Source organism: Salmo salar, chromosome 15 (genome assembly GCF_965601325.2).
Source record: "Salmo salar chromosome 15, fSalSal1, whole genome shotgun sequence".
Taxonomy (NCBI): domain Eukaryota; kingdom Metazoa; phylum Chordata; class Actinopteri; order Salmoniformes; family Salmonidae; genus Salmo; species Salmo salar.
Window position 1 is genome coordinate 35,341,740 of NC_138305.1, and position 20,390 is coordinate 35,362,129.

Below are 20,390 nucleotides of genomic sequence, written 5' to 3' on the forward strand. Positions count from 1 at the left end.
TCGTTCCACATTTTATTATAACTGTGAAACTATGCAAGACATACAAATAAACTACTAAACAAAATAACAAACTGTGACGAAGAGGTGAAACATACACTACCTCCAAAATAATCTCCCACAAAACCTAGTGGGAAAAACTTCAACTTAAATATGATCCCCAATTAGAGACAACGATGACCAGCTGCCTCTAATTGGAGATCATCCCAAAAAACAACAACATAGAAATACAGACACTAGAACCCCACATAGAAATACATAAACTAGACAAAACCCCCAACATAGAAAAAAGAAACTAGAACCAACATAGAAATAAATAAACTAGACAAAGCCCCCTGTCACAACCTGACCTACTCTACCATAGAAAATAAAAGCTTTCTATGGTCAGGACGTGACATCAGCGCCAAAGGTAACTTCCACAAAGCTGTGAACGATCTGAGAGACAATTCAAGAAGGGCCTTCTATGCCATCAAAAGAAACATAAAATTCAACATACCAATTAGGATTTGGCAAAAAATGCTTGAATCAGTTATAGAACCCATTGCCCTTCATGGTTGTGAGGTCTGGGGTCCGCTCACCAACCAAGAATTCACAAAATGGGACAAACTCCAAATTGAGACTCTGCATGCAGAATTCTGTAAAAATATCCTCCATGTACAACGTAAAACACCAAATAATGCGTGCAGAGCAGAATTAGGCCGATACCCACTAATTATCAAATTCTACAACCACCTAAAAGGAAGCGATTCCCAAACTCTCCATAACAAAGCCATCACTTACAGGGAAATGAACCCGGTGAAGAGCCCCCGAAGCAAGCTGGTCCTGGGGCTCTGTTCACAAACACAAACAAACATCACAGAGCCCCAAGACAGCAACACAATTAGACCCAACCAAATCATTAGAAAACAAAGATAATTACTTGACACATTGGAAAGAATTTACAAAAGAAACTGAGCAAACCAGAATGCTATTTGGCCCTAAACAGAGAGTACACAATTGCAGAATGCCTGACCACTGTGACTGATCCAAAATTAAGGAAATCTTTGACTATGTACAGAATGAGTGAGCATAGCCTTGCTATTGAGAAAGGCCGCCAAAGGCAGACCTGGCTCTCAAGAGAAGACAGGCAATGTGCACACTGCCCACAAAATGAGGTGGAAACTGAGCTGCACTTCCCAACCTCCTGCCAAATGTATGACCATATTAGAGACACTTATTTCCCTGAGATTACACAGACCCAGAAATATTTCGATAAACTCCCATATCTATTGGGTGAAATATCACAGTGTGCAATCACAGCAGCAAGATTTGTGACCTGTTGCCACAAGAAAAGGGCAACCAGTGAAGAACAAAACACCATTGCAAATAAACTCAGCAAAAAAATAAACGTCCTCTCACTGTCAACTGCATTTATTTTCATCAAACTTAACATGTGTAAATATTTGTATGAACATAAGATTCAACAACAGACATAAACTGAACAAGTTCGACAGACATGTGACTAACAGAAATTGAATAATGTGTCCCTGAACAAAGGGGGGGTCAAAATCAAAAGAAACAGTCAGTATCTGGTGCATCTGCAGTGCATCTCCTCCTCGTGGACTGCACCACATTTACCAGTTCTTGTTGTGAGATGTTACCCCACACTTCAAGTTCCCAGACATTTCTGTGGGGAATGGCCCTAGCCCTAACCCTCCGATCCAACAGGTCCCAGACGTGCTCAATGGGATTGAAATCCGGGCTCTTCGCTGGCCATGGCAGAACACTGACATTCCTGTCTTGCAGGAAATCAGCCATACTGCTCGTTCTGTGCGTGGTGGCATTGTCATGCTGGAGGGTCATGTCAGGATGAGTCTGCAGGAAGGGTACCACATGAGGGAGGAGGATGTCTTCCCTGTAACGCATAGCGTTGAGATTGCCTGCAATGACAACAAGCTCAGTCCGAAGATGCTGTGACACCCCGCCCCAGACCATAACGGACTCTCCAGCTCCAAATCGATCCCGCTCCAGAGTACAGGCCTCGGTGTAACGCTCATTCCTTCGACAATAAAGGCGAATCCAACCATCACCCCTGGTGAGACAAAACTCGTCAGTGAAGAGCACTTTTTGCCAGTCCTGTCCGGTCCAGTGGCAGTGGGTTTGTGCCCATAGGTGACGTTGTTGTCGGTTATGTCTGGTGAGGACCTGCCTTACAACAGGCCTACAAGCCCTCAGTCCAGCCTCTCTCAGCCTATTGCGGACAGTCTGAGCACTGATGGAGGGATTGTGCGTTCCTGGTGTAACTCGGGCAGCTGTTGTTGCCATCCTGTACCTGTCCCGCAGGTGTGATGTTCGGATGTATCGATCCTGTGTAGGTGTTGTTACACGTGGTCTGCCACTGCGAGGACGATCAGCTGTCCGTCCTGTCTCCCTGTAGTGCTGTCTTAGGCGTCTCACAGTACGGACATTGCCATTTATTGCCCTGGCCACATCTGCAGTCCTCATGCCTCCTTGCAGCATGCCTAAGGCACGTTCTCGCAGATGAGTAGGGACCCTGGGCATCTTTCTTTTGGTGTTTTCAGTCAGTAGAAAGGCCTCTTTAGTGTCCTAAGTTTTCATAACTGTGACCTTAATTGCCTACCGTCTGTAGTGTCTTAACGACCGTTCCACAGGTGCATGTTCATTAATTGTTTATTGTTCATTGAACAAGCATGGGAAACAGTGTTTAAACCCTTTACAATGAAGATCTGTGAAGTTATTTGGATTTTACGAATTATCTTTGAAAGACAGGGTCCTGAAAAAGGGACGTTTCATTTTTTGCTGAGTTTACAACCTATATTTATGTTTATTTATTTTCCCTTTTGTACTTTAACTATTTGCACATCATTACAACACTGTATATAGACATAATATGACATTTGAAATGTCTATATTCTTTTGGAATTTTTGTGAGTGTAACGTTTACTGTAAAAAAATTTAAAATAAACACTTTTGTTTAATATCTATTTCACTTGCTTTGGCAATGTAAACATATGTTTACCATGCCAATAAAGCCCCTTAAAATGAATTGAGAGAGAGAGAGAAAGAGAAAGAGAGAGAAGGGTGGGGGGGTTGGAGAGAGAAGAGAAGGATTCTGAGAGTGTTAACCCTGAGGGACAACTCTCTCTCCAGACAGTAACTGCCATTACTACCTGAAGTACCTCTGAAATGTCTGAACTGGTTGAATTCTAAATATGGTGGAATCTCAGAAGCTTTTCTATGCAGTAGAGTGGAGGACAGTGCCATGAAGAACAACCACACAAAACATTACCTGAAACCATTGCAGTGATCCTGCAATCCCACTGTTTAACAGATAGGTGTCCGTAACTATAAAATCTCCCATACGTAATCCGCATGGGTGGACACTATCGGCTCTTTTTGTTCATGTTGTTCACTTCTCACTGCTGTTACATCCACTGATGTTTTAAATACAATTACTGCAATAAATAAATCATAAACAATTCTAACTCATGACATACATACAGACATACATACATACAGTATAACATATTTGGTTGTAATTGGATGGTAAAAGCTAAAAGTCACTACATATGTTTTTATCCTTCTGATTAAGCTTTGATCACTTGAAAAGAAGAGACAGCAAAACAGGTCTCAGTTTTGATTATGCATGAGAGTGATGGAGACCCTCTGCAGCCGAGGCTGAGCTCCCCATCTCTAGTTGCTATGGAGACCAGCCCATCGCAGCAGCAGAGTGGTGGGCTGCAGGCTGGAGCTACCCTGTGTGGATTTGCAGTGAGTGAGAAAACACACACACACCGACACAGAAAACAGACACATGAAAATACCTCGTCCTCTTTTCTCAGCCAGCGGATCTTCCTTTTTCCATCACCACATTTGTGGGTGCTTGTCATTGGATATATGACATGACCCCAAGTCAAGGCCCTTATATGAGAAGACTAATAAGATACATTTTGTGTGGTTTTAATGTGAACACTATTCTAACAGTAACAAGACAAGTTGTGGGTTTTGGAGCTGCTCCAAGGTGATTTACTGGAAAGAAAGAAATGGAGCAATAGAGCTGCTGTTGAGTCTATTTTAGTCGCCGGTAGAGTTCTTCTCACAGACAGAACAGACTCTCTGGAGATGGTTCCCTTCCTGCTCCTGCAGAGAGAGGCTATGCCCCAAATGGCACCCTATTCCAAATATAGGGCACAACTTTGGATCAGAGCCCTATGGGCCTTGGTCAAATGTAGTGCACTATACAGAGACTAGGATGCCATTTTAGACGCAGCCAGAGACGTCCACGTTGCGTTCCCACATTACCTCACCCGCTAAAACATGCCACACAGACCTCAACCTCGGGCCCTGGAATGTGTGACTCCAATCACCCCACCACAACTGTGTGTGTGTGTGTGTGTTGTGTGTGTGTGTGTGTGTGTGTGTGTGTGTGTGTGTGTGTGTGTGTGTGTGTGTGTGTGTGTGTGTGTGTGTGTGTGTGTGTGTGTGTGTGTGTGTGTGTGTGTGTGTGTGTGCGCACACGCATGCATATGAGAGAGAGCGTGAAAGAGAGAGAGAGAGAGAGAGAGAGAGAGAGAATAAATGTGTAAATATGCAAACGATTCAAAGAATGTTGCAGTTGATTTTTTTTAATGAAATGTTGAGAGAGGACTAGGACACATTCCCACAGCTCAAGGTGAAGAGAAAAAAATAAAAGCACAGTTTTTGCCCAGTGCTGCAGCTTTGGGGCCATTATCATTGTTTAGAGGAGGAGAGAGTGTGAGAAAGAGAGGGAATGAAATAGACTGAAATATTTATTACTATGCAATGCAACGCTAGGCTAGCAGACTCTGCATGCCCCTTTTCTGTGGGTTTTTACAACAGACTTATCACAAAACCTACCTCACCAGCCAACCTACGCCCGTCTCCTCCTCCTCCTCCTCCTCCTCCTCCTCCTCCTCCTCCTCCACCATCTGTGAAACACCAAAGGAATACAAAATCTGCTGGACCACAGCGAGAACAGCAGCAGTGCATTTCAAACTGTGCTGTGTCGTGCAGGGAGACAGGGAAGCAGGCAAGCAGGGACGCAGACAGGCAGGCGGACACAGGCAGGCAGGGAGAGAGGCAGGCAGAGAGACAGGCAGGCAGTTACTGACTGTTACTGATTTCCATAGACAACAGGGTTTTGCTTTGCATAAATAATGCTGGAGTCAGTCTGAGGTGCAGCAAACCATGAAATTGGTTCTTTGGAAGCTAAGGCAGGCAGGTGTCCCACGTTCAGGCAGCTCTGCTCTGGGGATTGACAGGAGATACTATGGGAGCTCACAACATTTAAGCTTGGTTTAACTTAAAACCCAAACACACCAACACCAGCCACCCACACACTTCTTCTACAACAACAGGCACTACTGCATATAGGTAATAGGATGCCATTTGGGAAGTCTGTGTTCCATTTGGGAATAGGGTGCCTTTTGGGTGCTGGTCGAAAGTAGTGCACTCTGGACGCAACCACATTCCGTGCTCTAGCAGCTGTGATGATATCCTGAGTCAAGGCAAAGTGGTGTTAATGTTCAATGTTACTCTTAGGGATGGAAGATTGAATTGAGCCAGCCGGTAACAGCGAGCTTTGACTCAAACCTGATAAGAAATTAGCCTGTGGAAGGGGAACATAGCCCACTCGGTCTGCATTCTCAAATTGCACCCTATTCCCTATTTAGTGCGCTTCTTTTGACCAGGACCCATAGGGATGATATAATAATAACAATTATATAGATTGGATTTACATAGAACTTTTCCAGACACCCAAAGTGCTTTACATAGTAAGATGGAAGCCCACAGCAACCAAATTGCAACAGAACACTCACCCCACATCAGCTAGAGGTGAGATACACCAATTAGGAGGCCAGGTTGGGAATTTTGCTAGGACACAGGGGTTAACACCCCTACTCTTACGATAAGGGCCGTGGGATCTTAAGTGACCACAGAGAGTCAGGACACCCGTTTAACGTCCCATTCAAAAGACGGCACCCTACGCAGGGCAATGATCTTAACACCAGAGGGAAGAGTGCGTGTGAGCTTCAATGCCATACAACACTCCTTCCGTGGCCTCCAACTGCTTTTAAATGTAACGGTCGTCGTTAGATGGAGAAGTGGACCAAATCGCAGCGTGGTAAGTGCTCATGATTCTTTATTATCACAACACACTCAAACAAAACAACAAAAGGCGAAAAACGAAAATGTACAGTTCTGTCAGGCAACAGAGGCTAAACAGAAAACAACCTCCCACAAACACAGGAAGAAAACAGGCTGCCTAAGTATGATTCCCAATCAGAGAGAACGAGCTGCCTCTGATTGGGAACCACACTCGGCCCAAAAACAAAGTAACAGAAAACATAGATTTTCCACCCGAGTCACACCCTGACCTAACCAAACATAGAGAATAATAAGGATCTCTATGGTCAGGGCGTGACAGTAAAACTAAATGCATGCTCTTCAACCGATTGCTGCCCGCACCCGCCCGAGTAGCATCACTACTCTGGGCGGTTCTGACCTAGAATATGTGGACAACAACAAATACCTAGGTGTCTGGTTAGAATGTAAATTCTCCTTCCAGACTCACATTAAGCATCTCCAATACAAAATTAAATCTAGAATCTGCTTCCTATTTCGCAACAAAGCCTCCTTCACTCATGCTGCAAAACATACCCTCGTAAAACTGACTATCCTACCAATCCTTGACTTCGGCTATGTCATTTACAAAATAGCCTCCAACACGCTACTCAGCAAACTGGGTGCAGTCTATCACAGTGCCATTCGTTTTGTCACCAAAGCCCCATATACTACCCACCACTGCGACCTGTATGCTCTCGTTGGTTGGCCCTCGCTACATATTCGTCGCCAAACCCACTGACTCCAGGTCATCTACAAGTCTTTGCTAGGTAAAGCCCCGCCTTATCTCAGCTCACTGGTCACCATAGCAACACCCACCCGTAGCACGCGCTCCAGCAGGTATAGTTCACTGGTTATCCCCAAAGCCAACACTTCCTTTGGCCGCCTTTCCTTCCAGTTCTCTGCTGCCAATGACTGGAACGAATTGCAAAAATCTCTGAAGCTGGAGTCTTATATCTCCCTCTCTAACTTTAAGCACCAGCTGTCAGAGAAGCTTACCGATCACTGTACCTGTACACAGCCAATCTGTAAATAGGCCCACCCAACTACCTCATCCCCATATGGTTATTTATCTTCTTGCTCTTTTGCACCCCAGTATCTCTACTTGCACATCATCATCTGCACATCTATCACTCTAGTGTTAATGCTAAATTGTTATTATTTCGCTTCTATGGCCTATTTATTGCCTTACCTCCCTACTCTTCTACATTTGCACACACTGTACATAGATTTTTTCTACTGTATTATTGACTGTACGTTTGTTTATGTGTAACTCTGTGTTGTTTTTGCCGCACTGCTTTGCTTTATCTTGGCCAGGCTGCAGTTGTAAATGAGAACTTGTTCTCAACTGGCCTACCTGGTTAAATAAAGGTGAAATAAAAAAATAAAAAAAGTGTGTGTATTGGCCCTCCAACACCATCTGGTCTCCCATCCAGGGACCAACCAAAAGCAACCCTGCTTAGCTTCAGAGGCAAGCCAGCAGTGGGATGCAGGGTGGTATGCTACTGCTATATAGGGAATAGGGTGCCATTTGGGACGCAGCCTCTGTCTCTGTAGAAACAGAACAAAGCACATATAAACACCCTCCAAATGTTGTTTTTTCAACTTTCTAGAATGTCATAGATACAGTATTAAGTATTCAGGGGCATATGGGTCCTATGTGTAGACCTTGGCATGATTAAATGGAGTAAGAAGAATTCTAATTATCCTGAAAAGATAACGCTTCACTGAATGAATGTTTGACTCAAGCTAAACTCATACTTACAAACAGATTTACCAAACAATGAATCCACCTACACACCCTCTCTTCATCTTTCTTGTGGTTTACATGGTGCTAGCTCCAATCCTGTCACACACACCACCACCAGAAATAGTTTATGAGACAAAAATCAAATAAAGCAGGGTAGATTACAGAGCTGAGGCATGGGGTATGGACAAGGATAGCAATTACTGTAATGGATGACTCAGGTGATAGGTGAAAAATCTGTTTATGTGCCATTCAGCAAGGCACTTAACCCTAATTGTTCCTGTAAGTCGCTCTGTATAAAACAGTCTGCTAAATGACTACAAAGTACATTCCTACAAGCTACAACAGTACACTAGGCTCTCATTCTGCGTTAGTCAATGTTGCCCTCTACAGGGAGACGTCAGACATTGGACTGCAAGTGCAATCCACCTCAATGAGTACTGGCTAAAACACATTTCTGATATTGAATATCTGTAGATTTATTCCTCTGTAGTTCAGATATAGCATTGAACAATTTCTTCATAAAAACATTTATGTTAAAACCTTTTGGCAATAAATTGTGTGCTTGTGTTACACAGTAAAATAATGTTGTTTCCTGTCGGATGGATTCATTGGTAACACACACAGGAAGTTCCTATTCTACCACAACAAACCGATGTGTGAGTTAATTTCTGATGTGAAACAAACTAAAGTGTGTGAAAATGGACTAAGAACAAACGGTAGGTTATACAGTATAACTTATAGAATTTCCACTACTTTTAGATTCGCCAGAAAATATATATTATCTTGTTGTGTCTAACCTAGCCATTATAGCCCAACCGGCCGCATGTTTTTTAAGCCGCTCTGCCACAGGTGTGATTGAACGTTTTAATAATTGCGTGCAAAACAACGCTTTTCAAACGCAGATTTTTCCCTGGGCTCTTGCCCATTTATTAGCATCGAATATGAAACTAACCCATAGGCCGACAGATGGCGATTTTGAGTCATTTCATTTTACCATCCAAATGTATGGACCGGTTTGTACATAACATTCCATTCAAGCTGCAAAGGCGTCGATTTCCTCCTTAATTTAAAATGGCGAGAAGGCGAAAAAAAACTGGAAAAATATGCATACATTCATTTTCCACCACCATGAATGTTTTATGTACGAACCGGACCACGGGGAATAGGTGTGTATAGCCGACTGCATGGATTCCCTTTGGACGGTAAGATGAGACGACTATCTCCATCTGCCGGTCTTTGGGCTAAAACGAAACAACAATTGAATGGCAGATTTGACCATATGTCGCATAGGGACTGTATATTATTTATAATGAGGGATACCTGCAGACAATCGGATCTCTGAAATGAATGACCCTCCCAAATGTAACATATTTGTACCCGACCCTCTCCCATACCCCAAATAATAATTAAAACAAAGTGGTTAGCACAAAACATATCTACCGTTTACACTCACTCCTAGGACAGATAAAACCGTTTTAGAAACTGTTCTTTGCCATGTAATGCTTACAAAATGAAGTAGCCAGAAGGTTGTGGATTCGCAGACCACCGCCGGCCAAAGGTGAAAAGATAACCATTATAATAAAACCACTGCCTGAATCAATCATCTTATATTTGCCGGTCCTTGAAAAAATTGCCTTTTATAAATGCATGTCATGCAATTCTAGGTCCTTTTACATGACTGGAGACAAGCAGAATCTTTTACAATACCACAACAGAGTATGACAGCGAATGAGCGCATGCTGCAGCACCGTTAAAAAAGGGGATAGTCTAAGTTTGTCTATCAACTGTAAAAGTTGAGCACAGCAGAACCAGTTACAACTTAAGTATCATCATCAATGAGTTAGAGAAAAGCCATTCATTGTTTAACACAGCAGCCACATATCATCAGGTCACATTCTGAAAGAATTCAGACCCCTTGACTTTTTCCACATTTTGTTACATTACAGCCTTATTCTAAAATGTATTTAAAAAATAAATAAATAAATCTCATCAATCTACACAACACCACATAATGACAAAGCGAAAAACAGGTTTTTAGAAATTTGGATAGCTTATTATTTACATAAGTATTCAGACCCTTTGCTATGAGACTCAAAATTGAGCTCAGGTGCATCCTGTTTCCATTGATCATCCTTGAGCTGTTTCTACGACTTGATTGGAGTCAACCTGTGGTAAATTCAATTGATTGGACATGATTTGGAAAGGCACACACCTGTCTATATAAGGTCCCACACTTGACAGTGCATGTCAGAGCAAAAACCAAGCCATGAGGTCGAAGGAATTGTCCGTAGAGCTCCGAGACAGGATTGTGTCGAGTCACAGATCTGGGGAACGGTACCAAAAAAAATGTCTGCGGCATTGAAGGTCCCCAAGAACACAGTGGCCTCCATCATTCTTAAATGAAAGAAGTTTGGAACCAACAACACTCTTCCTAGAGCTGGCTGCCCGGCCAAACTGAGCAATTGGGGTAGAAGGACCATGGTCAGGGAGGTGACCAAGAACCCCATGGTCACTCTGACAGAGCTCCAGAGTTCCTCTGTGGAGATGGGAGAACCTCCCAGAAGGACAACCATCTCTGCAGCACACCGCCAATCAGGCCTTTATGGTAGAGTGGGAAGACAGAAACCACTCCTCAGTAAAAGGCATATGACAGCCCGCTAGGAGTTTGCCAAAAGGCACCTAAAGGACTCTCAGACCATGAAAAACAAGATTCTCTGGTCAGATGAAACCAAGATTGAACTATTTGGCCTGAAAGCCAAGCATCACGTCTGGAGGAAACTTGGCAAGATCGCCACGGTGAAGCAAGGTGGTGGCAGCATCATGCTGTGGGGATGTTTTTCAGCCGCAGGGACTGGGAGGATTGAGGGAAAGATGAACGGAGCAGAGTACAGAGAGATCCTTGATGAAACCCTGCTCCACAGCACTCAGGTCCTCAGACTGGGGCGACGGTTCACCTTCCAACTGGACAATGACCCAAGGCACACAGCCAAGACAACGCAGGAGTTGCTTCGGGACAAGTCTCTGAATGTCCTTGACTGGCCCAGCCAGAGCCTGGACTTGAACCCGATCTAACATCTCTGGAGAGACCTGAAAATAGCTGTGCAGCGACGCACCCCATCCCACCTGACCGAGCTTGAGTGCGGATCTGCAGGAAAGAATGGGAGAAACTCCCCAAATACAGGCGTGCCAAGCCTGTAGCGTCATACCCAAGAAGACTGAAGGCTCTAATTGCTGCCAAAGGTGCTTCAACAAAGTACTGAGTACAGGGGTCTGAATACTTATGTAAATGTCATATTTCCATTTCATTTAACTTTGCAAAAATGTCTAAACCTGTTTTTGCTTTGTCATTATGGGGTATTGCGTGTAGATTGGGGGGGGGGGCGACAATTTAATACATTTTAGAATAAGGCTGTAACATGAATTTTTTTGGGAAAAGTCAAGGGGTCTGAATACTTTCCGAATGCACTGTATGCACTTGTAATGCATTGTTTGGCCCTGTCTGGGGCTGATCGTCGGACGTGGCCACAGTGTCTCCCGATCCCTCCTGTCTCAGCCTCCAGTATTTATGCTGCAGTAGTTTGTGTCGGGGGGCTAGGGTCAGTCTGTTATATCTAGAGTATTTCTCCTATCTTATCCGGTGTCCTGTGTGAATTTAAGTATGCTCTCTCTAATTCTGTCTTTTCTCTCTTTCTTTCTTTCTCTCAGAGGACCTGAGCCCTAGGACCATGCCTTAGGACTACCTGACCTGATGACTCCTTGCTGTCCCCAGTCCACCTGGTTGTGCTGCTGCTCCAGTTTGAACTGTTCTGCCTGCGGCTATGGAACCCTGACCTGTTCACTGGACATACTACCTTGTCCCAGACCTGCTGTTTTTAACTCTCTAAAGACAGCAAGATCGGTAGAGATACTCTGAATGATCGGCTATGAAAAGCCAACTGACATTTACTCCTGAGGTGCTGAGCGGCACCCTCTACAACTACTGTGATTATTATTATTTGACCCTGCTGGTCATCTATGAACATTTGAACATCTTGGCCATGTTCTGTTATAATCTCCACTCAGCACTGCCAGAAGAGGACTGGCCACCCCTCAGCCTGGTTCCTCTCTAGGTTTCTTCCTAGGTTCTGGCCTTTTTAGGGAGTTTTTCCTTGCCACTGTGCTTCTACACCTGCATTGCTTGCTGTTTGGGGTTTTAGGCTGGGTTTCTGTGCAGCACTTTATGACATCAGCTGATGTAAGAAGGGCTTTATAAATACTTTTGATTGATTTTTAACTCTTTTCATTTGGGGAACTATCATTTTCAAATGTGTTCTATTTTAGTCCATGATATTGTTGTTACAAAATAGATGTGTTGACTGATTAGGGTATGGGAATATAAGAACATCTGCTAGGCTAAATTAAACTAGGCATGCATAGCGCACCACATGATCCTCAAACCAAAGACTGGCCAAACTCGTGCTTCTAAAAGTGAATTCAATAAGGCGTTTTTCAGTTAATTCCAATCAGAATAAGTTGTTCCCCACAAAAGGGCTTTCTTACAGACAGAAATACCCTCCCCCCTCACCGGATTTGGAGGTCCTGGGCTGGCGTGGTTACAAGGTGCACTTGTGTAATGATCATGCTGTTTATCAGCATCTTGATTTGCCACACCTGTCAGGTGGATGGATTACCTTGACAAAGGATAAAATGCTCACTAACAGGGATGTATACAATTTGTGCAGAAAATTTTAGAGAAATACACTTTTTTGTAGGCATGGAACATTTCTGGGATCTTTTATTTCAGCTCAAGAAACATGGGACCAGTGTTTTATTTATGTTCACTGTAGCATAAAAGATCGAGTTATATAATCAGGTCCATTTTAATTTATTTTGAAATCTTAAATTATCAAGATGTAGGCCTATGCTTTTAGCTATTTTCTTTAACAAAAGCCACAACAACCTCATAACTCCTCAATTCAAGACCTGTTTTTACCTTAACACGGCAAGCTCTTCACTGACACAGATATTTAAAGAGTGCATGGTCACTGAAGTGATTGGCTGACTAAATCTATGGATGGTAGACTATAAATTAATCTGTCAAACAGGTAGGCCTACCTGTTATTTCTTGAATATGAATCAGTTCTTAAACAAAGCACTCTTGTTAGTAGCCTAAAGTCAAATGAAAATGAAGACTATTTAAATGAATTAGGTCTTCTTGAATGAACCTACTTTCAGCAGCCATGCGCTGTCCATCTCCGCGGCTGCGGCTTCATAGTAATGTTTGTAAATTACTCAGGTCAATAACTCTGATAAATAGCTTCATTATGGGAAACTAAACAAATGTTTTTATTAAAATGATAGCGAGGTCATCCTCTTCACGCTCTCCCTTCCAAACGGAACAGGACATCAGTAGGTCTAGTCCGAGTGCACAGATATAGCTTTTTTTTTTTACGAATTGACTGGCCTGAAGTGCCACCGTACACAGCACATCCATGATTGGGAACGCCTATCCATTGCATTGTGTAACGCAGTGTAGCCTAGTTTTATGTACACCATCTCAGCAGCGCAAAAACGTGGGAAGTACATTATTTTAGAAGCATAGCTTTGCCCTGTGCTCTTCGTGTAGCCTAGGCCTATAGTATAGGCCAGCCTTTCTCAAACTATTTTGTACCAGGGATACCCAAGAGGGGTTTTCAACAGCCAGTCTGTTGCCATATTTTTATTTTGTTGCAGCAAGAGAGAAGCTGGTCTCACATAAGTAGGTAGAATGAAAGGGGATTCTGCCATATCGCGTCTGCTGCTGAACAGCCAGAATGTGAACAAGCGCATCTCATTAAAACGAGCGAGCAGGCCTTGGTCACAGGACAGCTCCAATAGAACCGGTGACAAGCTGTGAGTCTCTTCCGTGCTGGTGAACGGATTACGTATCCACTGCTTTTCCAGGCGTGGATCAGATTGCGAGGGGAAGTAATCTTCGAATTTGAGCAGAGTTTTGCTCAGATGTGACCTCAACAATTTATGCATGTGATCCATCTTCTACATAACCCACGTCAGTCAGAGTTTAGAATAGACGGAACATATCGAAAAACACCTCTATCCACTCGGTCTCTCCAGACACCCAGCTTCTTCTTGAAATCGGCAATTTTATTGTTTGCTTGGAAAATGTCACTTTAGCGTCCCTTCATTGCTAGGTTGAGCAGCAGTCTTGTCTATAGGCCTGCAGTTCCCGATACAACTGCCCCATCGTAATCCATGTCCGTATGTACTCGTTCAGGACACGCAGTTGTATTCTGAGGCAACTCTTTACAACATACTTTTCATATGTAGCAAATATATACAAGAAGCGGAATTTGAATTGTCAGTCTTGTGAACTACAATATCCGACGCTGTGTTTTAACGTTTATAAACATCCAATAATCGTCAGTGATGAGTGACTATGACTGCCAGTAAGACAGACGGGATGGAACTGGGCCAGTGGAGCAGGCTCTGTCTCAGGTACAGTAAAACAAACACTAGTCATTATCTCTGAGTGTGCATTGCACCTGTGTGGTGCGTGTGTGCATGTTTCCACGTGCTCACGTGAGTGTTTTCCTGTATGAGTGTGTGTGTGTTCTGTGTGTGTGTGTGTTCCACAGGACACATCAGTGATGACAGGGTCTCCTCAGTGTGTTCTGGCTCTGTGGATGCTGTTTCCTACCTGACCTCGCACCAGAGGAGGAACAGGGGCTGATGAGCATGCCCAAGACTTTGGCAATGTGCCACCTGGCCCTGCTGTGGGCCAGAGAGGCCATCACCCTGGCAGACCTGCTCAGGGTAGGGACATAGGTAGCTGAGTATGGGGCACCTTTTGTAGCATGTTATATAATGTAAAAAAGACTAAGGTCGGGATTTAATTCTTCAAATCAAATGTATTGGTCACATACACATGGTTAGCAGATGTTAATGCGATTGTAGAGAAATGCTTGTGCTTCTAGTTCCGACCATGCAGTAATATCTAACAAGTAATCTAACCTAATTTCACAACAACTACCTTATGTACACAAGTGTAAAGGAATTAATAAGAATATGTACATAAAAATATATGAATGAGCGATGGCCGAATGGCATAGGCAAGATACAGTAGATGGTATAGAGTACAGTATATACATATGAGATGAGTAATGTAGGGTATGTAAGCATTATATAAAGTGGCATTGTTTAAAGTGGCTAGTGATACATTTATTACATCAATTTTTCATTATTAAAGTGGCTAGAGATGAGTCTGTATGTTGGCAGCAGCCACTCAATGTACGTAACATTGCAAAAATCAGAAATTTTCTGTCCAAAAATGACGCAGAAAAATTAATCCATGCTTTTGTTACTTCTAGGCTGGACTACTGCAATGCTCTACTTTCCGGCTACCCGGATAAAGCACTAAATAAACTTCAGTTAGTGCTAAATACGGCTGCTAGAATCCTGACTAGAACCAAAAAATTTGATCATATTACTCCAGTGCTAGCCTCCCTACACTGGCTTCCTGTTAAGGCAAGGGCTGATTTCAAGGTTTTACTGCTAACCTACAAAGCATTACATGGGCTTGCTCCTACCTATCTTTCCGATTTGGTCCTGCCGTACATACCTACACGTACGCTACGGTCACAAGACGCAGGCCTCCTAATTGTCCCTAGAATTTCTAAGCAAACGGCTGGAGGTAGGGCTTTCTCCTATAGAGCTCCATTTTTATGGAATGGTCTGCCTACCAATGTGAGAGACGCAGACTCAGTCTCAACCTTTAAGTCCTTACTGAAGACTTATCTCTTCAGTAGGTCCTATGATTAAGTATAGTCTGGCCCAGGAGTGTGAAGGTGAACGGAAAGGCTGGAGCAACGAACCGCCCTTGCTGTCTCTGCCTTGCCGGTTCCCCTCTTTCCACTGGGATTCTCTGCCTCTAACCCTTTTACAGGGGCTGAGTCACTGGCCTACTGGTGTTCTTCCATGCCGTCCATGGGAGGGGTGTGTCACTTGAGTGGGTTGAGTCACTGACGTGGTCTTCCTGTCTGGGTTGGCGCCCCCCCCCCCTTGGGTTGTGCCATGGCGGAGATCGTTGTGGGCTATACTCGGCCTTGTCTTAGGACGGTAAGTTGGTGGTTGGAGACATCCCTCTAGTGGTGTGGGGGCTGTGCTTTGGCAAAGTGGGTGGGGTTATATCCTGCCTGTTTGGCCCTGTCCGGGGGTATCATCAGATGGGGCCACAGTGTCTTCTGATCCCTCCTGTCTCAGCCTCCAGTATTTATGCTGCAGTAGTTTATGTGTCGGGGGGCTAGGGTCAGTCTGTTACATCTGGAGTATTTCTCTTGTCTTATCTGGTGTCCTGTGTGTATTTAAATATGCTCTCTCTAATTCTCTCTTTCTCTCTTTCTGTCTTTCTCTCAGAGGACCTGAGCCCTAGGACCATGCCTCAGGACTACCTGGTATGATGACTCCTTGCTGTCCCCAGTCCACCTGGCCGTGCTGCTGCTCCAGTTTCAACTGTTCTGCCTGCGGCTATGGAACCCTGACCTGTTCACCGGACGTGCTTGTTGCACCCTCGACAACTACTATGATTATTATTATTTGACCATGCTGGTCATTTATGAACATCTTAACATCTTGACCATGTTCTGTTATAATATCCACCCTGCACAGCCAGAAGAGGACTGGCCACCCCTCATAGCCTGGTTCCTCTCTAGGTTTCTTCCTAGGTTTTTGGCCTTCCTAGGGAGTTTTTCCTAGGGAGTTTTTCCTAGCCACCGTGCTTCTTTCACATGCTTTGCTTGCTGTTTGTGGTTTTAGCCTGGGTTTCTGTACAGCACTTTGAGAATATCAGCTGATGTACGAAGGGCTATATAAATACATTTGATTTGATTTGATGGCTGTTTAACAGTCTGATGGCCTTGAGATAGAAGCTGTTTTTCAGTCTCTCGGTCCCAGCTTTGATGCACCTGAACTGACCACGCCTTCTGGATGATAGCGGGGTGAACAGGCAATGGCTCGGGTGGTTGTCCTTGATGATCTTTTTGGCCTTCCTGTGACATCGGGTGGTGTAGGTGTCCTGGAGGGCAGGTAGTTTGCCCCCGGTGATGCGTTGTGCAGACCTCACTACCCTCTGGAGAGCCTTACGGTTATGGGCGGAGCAGCTGCCATACCAGGCGGTGATACAGCCCGACAGGATGCTCTCGATTGTGCATCTGTAAAAGTTTGTGAGTGTTTTTGGTGACAAGCCAAATTTCTTCAGCCTCCTGAGGTTGAAGAGGCGCTGCTGCGCCTTCTTCACCACGCTGTCTGTGTGGGTGGACCATTTCAGTTTGTCCATGATGTGTCTGCCGAGGAACTTAAAATGTTCCACCTTCTCCACTACTGTCCCGTCGATGTGGATAGGGGGCTGCTCCCTCTGCTGTTTCCTGAAGTCCACGATCATCTCCTTTGTTTTGTTGACATTGAGTGTGAGGTTATTTTCCTGACACCACACTCCAAGGGCCCTCACCTCCCTGTAGGCCGTCTCGTCGTTGTTGGTAATCAAGCCTACCACTGTAGTGTTGTCTGCAAACTTGATGATTGAGTTGGAGGCGTGCATGGCCACACAGTCGGGTGAACAGGGAGTACAGGAGAGGGCTGAGAACGCACCCTTGTTGGGCCCCAGTGTTGAGGATCAGCGGGGTGGAGATGTTGTTACCTACCCTCACCACCTGGGGGCGGCCCGACAGGAAGTCCAGGACCCAGTTGCACAAAGCGGGGGTCAAGACCCAGGGTCTAAATTGCTAGGTGGGATTATTTATTTTGCTATCACGAATTGGATATTCACATGAATGAGGATGAAACAGAACCTTTATTTCCATACATGTCTGGAAGGGCTTACGCTAATGCAATGGAAGGCCTCTGAAGGTGCATGCTTTTAACTGTTTCTATAATCTAGTTGCTTCGTTAGTTTCATCTGTTTGTTAAATACAGTTGAAGTCGGAAGTTTACATACACTTAGGTTGGAGTCATTAAAACTTGTTTTTCAATCACTCCACACATTTCAAACTATAGCTTTGGCAAGTTGGTTAGGACATCTACTTTGTGCATGACACAAGTAAGTTTTCCAACAATTGTTTACAGACAGGTTATTTCACATATAATTCACTGTATCACAATTCCAGTGTGTCAGAAGTTTACATATACTAAGCTGACTGTGTTTTTAAACAGCTTGGAAAATTCCAGAAATGATCTCATGGCTTTAGAAGCTTCTGATAGGCTAATTGAGATCATTTGAGTCAATTGGAGGTGTACCTGTGGACGTATTTCAAGGCCTACCTTCATACCTCTGCTTGACATCATAAGAAAATCAAAAGAAATCAGCCAAGACCTCCATCCTTGGGAGCAATTTCCAAATGCCTGAAGGTACCTCGTTCATCTGTACAAACAGTAGTACGCAAGTATGAACACCATGAGACCACGCAGCCGTCATACCGCTCAGGAAGGAGATGCGTTCTGCAAATCAATCCCAGAACAACAGCAAAGGACCTTGTGAAGATGCTGGGGGAAACGGGTACAAATGTATCTATATCCACAGTAAAACGAGTCCTATATTGACAAAACCTGAAAGGCCGCTCAGCAAGGAATCAAATGTATTTATGAAGCCCTTCTTACTTCAGCTGATATCTCAAATTGCTGTACAGAAACCCAGCCTAAAACCCCAAACCGCAAGCAATGCAGGTGTAGAAGCACGGTGGCTAGGAAAAACTCCCTAGAAAGGCCAGAACCTAGGAAGAAACCTAGAGAGGAACCAGGCTATGAGGGGTGGCAAGTCCTCTTCTGGCTGTGCCGGGTGGAGATTATAACAGAACATGGCCAAGATGTTCAAATGTTCATAGATGACCAGCAAGGAAGAAGCCACTGCTCCAAAACCACCATAAAAAAAGCCAGACTACGTTTTGCAACTGCACATGGGGTCAAAGATTGTACTTTTTGTAGAAATGTCCTTTGGTCTGAAGAAACAAAAATAGAACTGTTTGGCCATAATGACCATCGTTATGTTTGGAGGAAAAAGGGGAGGCTTGTAAGCCGAAGAACACCATCCCAACCGTGAAGCACGGGGGTGGCAGCATCATGTTGTGGGGGTGCTTTGCTGCAGGAGGGACTGGTGCACTTCACAAAATAGATGGCATCATGAGGAAGGGGAATTATGTGGATATATTGAATGAACATCTCAAGACATCAGTCAGGAAGTTAAAGCTTGGTCGCAAATGGGTCTTCTAAATGGACAATGACCCCAAGCATACTTCCAAAGTTGTGGCAAAATGGCTTAAGGACAACAAAGTCAAAGTATTGGAGTGGCCATCACAAAGCCCTGACCTCAATCCCATAGAAAATGTGTGGGCAGAACTGAAAAAGTGTGTGCGAGCAAGGAGGCATACAAACCTGATTCAGTTACACCAGCTCTATCAGGAGGAATGGGCCAAAATTCTCCCAACTTATTGTGGGAAGCTTGTGGAAGGCTACCTGAAACGTTTGACCTAAGTAATGTAAAGGCAATGCTACCAAATACTAATTGAGTGTATGTAAACTTCTGACCCACTGGGAATGTGATGAAAGAAATAAAAGCTAAAATAAATCATTCTCTCTACTATTATTCTTACATTTCACGTTCTTAAAATAAAGTGGTGATCCTAACTGATCTAAGATAGGGAATTTTTACTAGGATTAAATGTCAGGAATTGTGAAAAACTGAGTTGAAATGTATTTGGCTAAGGTTTATGTAAACTTCCGACTTCAACTGTATGTATTTCAGACATTAGTGACAGGTTCTTGTATCATTGTTACCCTAGATTATTGTAATTTGTACTCATTGTACATTGTGTAATTAACGTAATTAAGAGTGAACATTGTGTTGCGGTCTTATCTGTGGAACGGAGGAATGTTGCTGTTGGTCTGCAGTCCTTTGGTCTCTGACAACCGGGACATCACTTGCAATGTTCCATTTTATATTTAATATTTGTGAGGAGTAGGTTACATGGCTGGGCTGAAATATGTGTGATTACAGAGGTGCTAGAGTTTCCACTTGCTATTTTCTGTGGTAATAAAAACATCTGAGATAATTCCAACCTCCTAAGAAGGGCCCATAATGACAGACTTGAATGAAGTCTATGAGTTCCTAGCAGTAGCCCGTTATGTGAATAGTTAGTAAATGGCCTCTTATTTGGGGAAGTCATCTCTGTGGGACATTGCAAGGACCAAGTGTCCTACATTCTGTCTGGTCCTCCTCCCTGTCTTTGTGCCAGATGGGAACCATTTTAACCTGAGGAGGTGGTACAGGATCACAGTCTTCCCTGGCCACAGACAGCAGGACAACATAGCCAGGTGCAGAGCCTGTGGTCTAGTGGTAACACATATACTTCTCCCCACAGGTAACTGGGGTTCAATTCCTGTCTACCCTTCATACTGTGTCTCCCCCTTCATCCATCTTCTCTATTTCACAACTTTCTGTATAAAGTGGAATAAAATACATGTTCAAATAAGTCGC

General features: G+C 43.9%; 1 long non-coding RNA gene across 1 annotated transcript; it reads left to right on the forward strand.

The window, feature by feature from the left end:
* The first annotated feature begins 8,507 nt into the window (after positions 1 to 8,507).
* LOC123727269 (uncharacterized) lies at positions 8,508 to 19,484 on the forward strand. The gene is made up of 2 exons (XR_006759151.2): positions 8,508 to 8,607; positions 11,597 to 19,484. It is a non-coding gene; the product is annotated as an uncharacterized LOC123727269 (long non-coding RNA).
* Positions 19,485 to 20,390: the final 906 nt, after the last annotated feature.